This window comes from Phalacrocorax aristotelis, chromosome 4 (genome assembly GCF_949628215.1).
Source record: "Phalacrocorax aristotelis chromosome 4, bGulAri2.1, whole genome shotgun sequence".
In the NCBI taxonomy this organism is placed as follows: Eukaryota; Metazoa; Chordata; class Aves; order Suliformes; family Phalacrocoracidae; genus Phalacrocorax; species Phalacrocorax aristotelis.
Genome location: NC_134279.1, coordinates 69,716,932 through 69,723,160, shown reverse-complemented (window position 1 = coordinate 69,723,160; position 6,229 = coordinate 69,716,932).

Here is a 6,229-nt window from a genome sequence, read left to right as displayed (position 1 = left end):
TCACGGATGGCAGCACGAGTAGCCGCTCTTTCCCCTTTTGTGCTTTAAGCGAGCACAAATTGCAGGCAAAATATTGTCAAGTGGTAAAAACTAGATGGTACAACTTGAAGGTGACTGCAATTCGGATTTAAAATTTTCTTGCTCTCAGAGCGTCACTGAGTTAGTCTATTCTACCATTCGGACAAGATTTTTCCTGGTACCACAAGGGACAGGGACTAAAGGTTTGCTTGTGCTTGGGATTCAGCTGTCACCCCACAGAAACATTTAATAGTGCTGATGTAAATGTGAACTGCAGGTAAAAGCCAATCCGTGCTGATCACAGCTTCTCTTACTCTAGGAGCTGATACATTACAGACGTGGCTTTCCTGCTTGCATTTAAAAGCACCGGACACTGGTCACTGGTGGCTGAATTTGGGCTGATTCTAAAATGGACAAGATTGGAGTGTGTAGACAGACACCACCAGAGATATTTCAGCAGTGAGCCCTTCTGCCTACAAGTCAGAATTTCATGTCTTTAATGGGAATTTAGGCTTTTCTATGCATAGCATAGCAAAACTAAGGGCTTGGTGTTGTGTGGTTTTTTTTCCCCAAATCTAAAAATCCCTTTTATTTTTGAGAGTATTGTTTTTAATCTAAGAAATTTATTTTGTCTGAAAATCATATTAGCCATCTACATCTGTTTTTGGCTCCTGTTCAAGCTCTTCAGTAGGTGTTAAGAGTGCAAATGAAACCTGAGTTCAATTACAGTTGCTGGAGAAAGTCCTGTGACTTCACTGGAGTAATGATTTCGCTCACTTCACGTAGGAGAAACTCAGCAAATCTGGTGCACAGTTAATGAAAAAAAAAATGTACTCAAGACTGTTTAACATCCTATTGCTATATAAATAAATCTCAATCTCACTGTTCAAAATGATAATACAATTTTTTTTGTTGGTCTCTTAAAGAAGGATGCTCTGGTTCCTGTCATCTCTTTTCCTTTTTCTCTTGACAAATAATTGATTTTTTTTTTCTCCTTTATTTCTCAGAGGGCATAGAACAATGGATTTTCCTTCATTAGCTTTGGGTTTTTTTTGTCATAAACATCATTGATAATGCTAGTGTCGTCAGCACAGTTCTGGGAAGCACAACTTAATTAGTACAACTGCTGGCTGGATAACTACCTTTGCAGCAGCCAGATAAACATACTGGAAGATGAGAATGATCAGTGGGCTAATAGTTATTTTTAAAACATTCTCAATGGAATATGTTACTTCAAATATAGAACAGAATACTCCCAAGCCAACACAAAACATTTTCAAGGTAGAAGTTGATCGTTGTGCCTCTCAGTTACTGAGCAAGGAGTTCTCATGTTGTTGATCATACCAAACAGAGACAAGGACGACTCTGAAACAGTGAATTTACCTCCTTGAGCATTATAAGGACAGCAGCATTTATATACCTCTCGATGCCTTACTTTTGCAGCCTTACACGTTCTGAGTATCTTGACCCCTGTGTCTGGCAGATATGGCTGGCATTCAGGCATTAGCTCTCAGTACATACTGATTTCTTATGTGGTTTGTTCCAGTTGTCCAATGCAAAATGCACTCTGTCTCTCTTTTTCCAATGTCAGTGGTCTGTAATGCAAGAGGCCCAGGTTCCCTTCCTGGCTGCAGCATAAAGCAAGTCATGTCTCTGACTGGATCATCTTGTCTCTCTCATTTATTTCTCCCGTCAGTGTTCTGTTCTGCGTAAATAAAGTGTAAAATAAGCTTGTCTTACTTGAGTGACATTTCATAAATCATACTTGGATATCTTAGAAAAAATAAGTTATTCATTTTATATAGGAAATTGTACCTGTAAATGGAAATGAAGGGGTTTCTCAGAAAACAAAAAGCACTTTAATTACATCATTTTGCCTTACAAGCAAGTGTTCTAGAACAGAACAGATTAATAACCCATGGACAGATTAAGTGTAATCCATACATTTGTGTGTGAAGCCAAAGTCATTCAGAATCCAAAGGACATCAGAAGTCCGAGTGCTGACCAGAAGCATGTTTGGCAGTATGCTATAGGGAGCCAAAATAACACAGCAAATGTTTTAACAAACTGACTAATTCCTTTCAACTCCAGCTTATGTGATTTTGTATTAGAGCCCTTCTGTTGGCTGAAGGTGGTCAAAAGCAAATGGCAATTGTGTGTTAAGTGTGTGCCTGAGGAAGTATTGGTGTCAGATTAAGATGAATGGATGTAAATACTCCAGTTGACTGGAGAGGCATTTTTTTCAGTTACTCGGGCACATTCATGGGGTATTCTGTTTTAATATCCCTTGCAGAGAAAAGGAGAATTTTGGAGAGCCTGTCTACGGTGTAAGTTATTCTTCTCTTTGGCACTGTGCATTTCTTTAATGGTAATCTGCCTTTTATGAACTTGGCTAACTAGGTATAGTCTTATCCAGTTCTCTAGTTTTACAGAAAAAATCCTCACATAGCATTTTTGTTAAGCAACTAGATACCGCACTGTTGCCACTTGGTCCTACTATAAATATGGTTTACCATTTTTTATTTTAAGTGCATTTCACCCCATATACTATGATGTAACAGAAAAAAAGATAAGTGTTTGTGGGTGCATGTATATATACATACACATGCACAAATATCTGTGTCTAATAAGTGTCTTTATTTGCCAGGTATGTGAAATGAGCAGCTAAGAGGATTTCATTTCTGATATCAAATAACCAACTGTAGTTTGCTACTGATGGTTTTAGAAGAATGAGGTAACTTACTAAGAAAACTGTCATGCGTCCCAGTCAGAAGCTGCTGCCTTAAGATACAAAAAGGTATATATTAAGGTAAAGAATATTTGAAAAGAAATGTGTCTTCAAAACTAGCACACCTCTTTCCTCCAGGGCTCCTGCTGTAGGTCATTTTGCTATGGTTATTCAGGGGGTTGTAATTTTTGGGAAAGGACTGTCCTCCTCTGTACCTTTTGCAGAGTAACTCAGCAAGTGCCAGGTGCTTAACAAACAACACACATCCTTGCTGAGGCACTTAAGTGTCACGGCCAGCAATCTTTATCTAATGTTAGTGATCTCCAAGGAAACACGATAGCTCCTCCTGGGTTTTGACTGGTATGCAGGCAACAGAAAAAGCAGCCGATGCACAGAATTGATGACCTAGCAGCTAGTCTCATTAAGTCAGATTGTACCCTGATTTACTTACTCCGAAACCTTCACGGTCTCAGTGAGGTTAGAACTCACTGTGTGTACCATCAGCCTAACTATGAAAGCAGAAAATTTGCACTGCCATCAAGCAGATGTAGTTCTCCCTAATGAACTAACTAATGGAGAAAAAAAAGAGGAAGTAATGCCAAGCTTGTGTCTGCTGGCACTTGGTCCGGGAAATGATACAGAAGTCTTCCTTAAATAACAGTAGGCCTGTGTCTCACAAAAGCTGGAGAAAGACCAATTGCACGGGACAGCCTGCAGTTTGACCTGAACCAAGAACACATGCCAAGTCCTCATTTTGTAGCAGAAGTATGAAGAATAAAGTCACACACTCTACATACGGAAATGAAGGAAATAACTGTAAACGGGTAAGTGCCATAGGGCTGGACTTCTGATACATCACAGGGAAAAGCTCTAGAAATTATAGGGTTTTTTCCTGCAAAACACCTTTTCTGAAAATGAGGACAAAAATTGTGACCATTAACCTATTATTTATGGTTTGATGATGCTTTATTCAGGTTGGCTACATGTCTTTTTCTTTGTGGGTTGTAGTTTATTGACACAATCAACTGAAATGGCTCTTCTGGAGCGATTACAATGTGTTGTGTTAGTGCAGCTGAAAACACTTCAACATACCATGTGTCACGCTTTGTCAAGTTAACAGTTGATGTTTCCAAATCGGGATTAGGAACAGTGCTGATGCAGTGCAATGCAGCAATTGCTTGTGCAACATAAGCATTCATGAAAAGGGACAAATGCTGCTGCTATTGTTGTTTGTCAGGTGTCCTAGCGCTTATTTACCCCGAAGCATCAAGTGGTCCGTCCCTTCGGTATCTGAGGTAACTTACAAATCCCAAAGGAAGAAGAGCATTTTCATATGAATGCTCACGAGCCACTAGTCTGTTTTATCAAGCCAATCATCTTCAAAAATTATATTAAACTCTTAGTCAGCAATAGGGAAACAGGGTTTAAGTGATGTACCAAAGGAGATGCAAGAAATGCATGGCAAAGCCAGACAGAGCCAGCTGCATGGCTACTAGCACATGGTACAACCAGGAGTTCACCTCGCCAGATAGCACTAAGGTGTATGTAGCCCCTGTAGTCCCTCTCTCTGCCCAGTAAATCCACACTGGGACAGGAATGGGGGAGAAAGGGAGAGGCAGTACTGACCGAAGAGTTGTTCTCCAGGCCTCTTGATACTCCCAGCTACCAGACCCACTGCTTTGCTAAGCTGGGAGAGAAAGGTGACAGTTCTGACGAGGAAGAGGAGGCAGGGCTCTGGCAGAGGGATTTGGGGAGACAGCAGTGATGGGATATACTTAAAGGCAAGGAAGCACTGCTTTAGGGTAAAGTGACGTTGATTTTTTACTGATCTCTTCCCAGGTTAATCCTGCTTATGATTTAAACAGCCATTTAAATGGCAAAAGTTATTTGATTTAGGAAAGCGGAATAATGTTTTGGCTATTATACAAATGGATTTTAAACTGCATCTAAGTAACACAAGGTCATGCAGATATCCAAACGATCCCCTATTAATTTAGAGTATTACATGAATTTAAAGGATAAGATCAATTTCAACAGAAGATTGACTTAACCACTGAACCATTTATTTAGACAAAAAGTGCATAAACAAACCTTTCACCAGGAATGCTAGGATGCGATCCTAGACTTCTCTTTGGCCTTGAACCACTTCAAATTAATTGGTTTGGAGCCAAAGGAGGTGCATAATATGTCACAATTTATATTTAGGAAAACTCATTAGAAATGAAAGAGTTATGTAACTCCTCAGAGAAAGCAAAAGAAATATAGGACAAATTATACTCAAAACTGCAGTTAAATTATTTTAACAGCAGGGTAGCTTTAAAAAAAACTGTTAGGACAAAATCCTACATAGCGTGGGGGAAAAAAAGCTTTTACATCTTACTGTAATCAGAAGCTCATCAGGTTAATGGGGCAATTTTTCCAAAGCTGCCATTTAAGTTTTTGCACATGGCATGGATCTTGCTGTATTTCAGTTTGCAAACAGAACTTGTCCAGAGGAAAAAAAAGCAATCAGGCATTTTCTAATGTAAGTGTAAATTCAAAGCCCTCTATCTTTGTGTCTGTGCTTTTTCATTCAGTTTGTACTTGTGACAGAATTCTAAAAAGATTCCACTTTCACTTCAGTATCCACTGACTGAAATTGCCAAAAGCACCAAGTGATTTTGGGTATCTCAGTCTTTAGCTGGGAAACTGAAAGGCTTCAAGAAAGGAAGGGGAAAGGAGCCAGCTAGTCAAGATCCACTCTTAATTTGAGCACTTAAAAGCTGAGGCATAGGAAATTAATAATTACTTTTGATAATTTAGGTCAGCACTTTAAAAAGTTGTTCGATATTTAAATACATGAGGAGAAGAAATGCTGAAATGAATGGAAAGGGATGCAGCATAATGAGAAAAGTTTTTCAAAACAGCCAAATGACAGAGGAACCTAAATCTGTAGGGATTTCATTTATTGACTATGGCAGTTTTCATACATGTTTTTTGTGGCTTCTAAATATGCTTCTTATTTATGAAGATATCTAAATGTCGAAAGACAAAGAGAGGGGGATGTACAAAACATCTGCTCACTCCAGATGACTAACAAGTGAAAAATAAGAGGGAGCCTGCAAAGCAGTCGTGAATGAGCCAGCTACCTTTACTGAAAGGATGCATTATTCCTTTTACAAAGTAATGAATTATTAGAAGAATTATTATTAGGTGCCTAGATTGCAGCAGCTCTCCACTCTAAGTAATTTTTTTTGTTTAATGAAGCTTTAAATACGGTACACTGAAAAACAACTGCAAACAGAGATGTTACTAAACAGCAGGGTACTGTGCTTACTATTATATTAATATTTTTCAGGGTGGGTGGACCAAGGCAATGAAGTGAACAGAACAGAATAGAGCACAATAAGACTAGACTAGACCAAACTAGACTAGAATAATTCAGTTGGAAGGGATGTACAACGACCATCTAGTCCAAATGCCTGACCAGTTCAGCGCTGATCA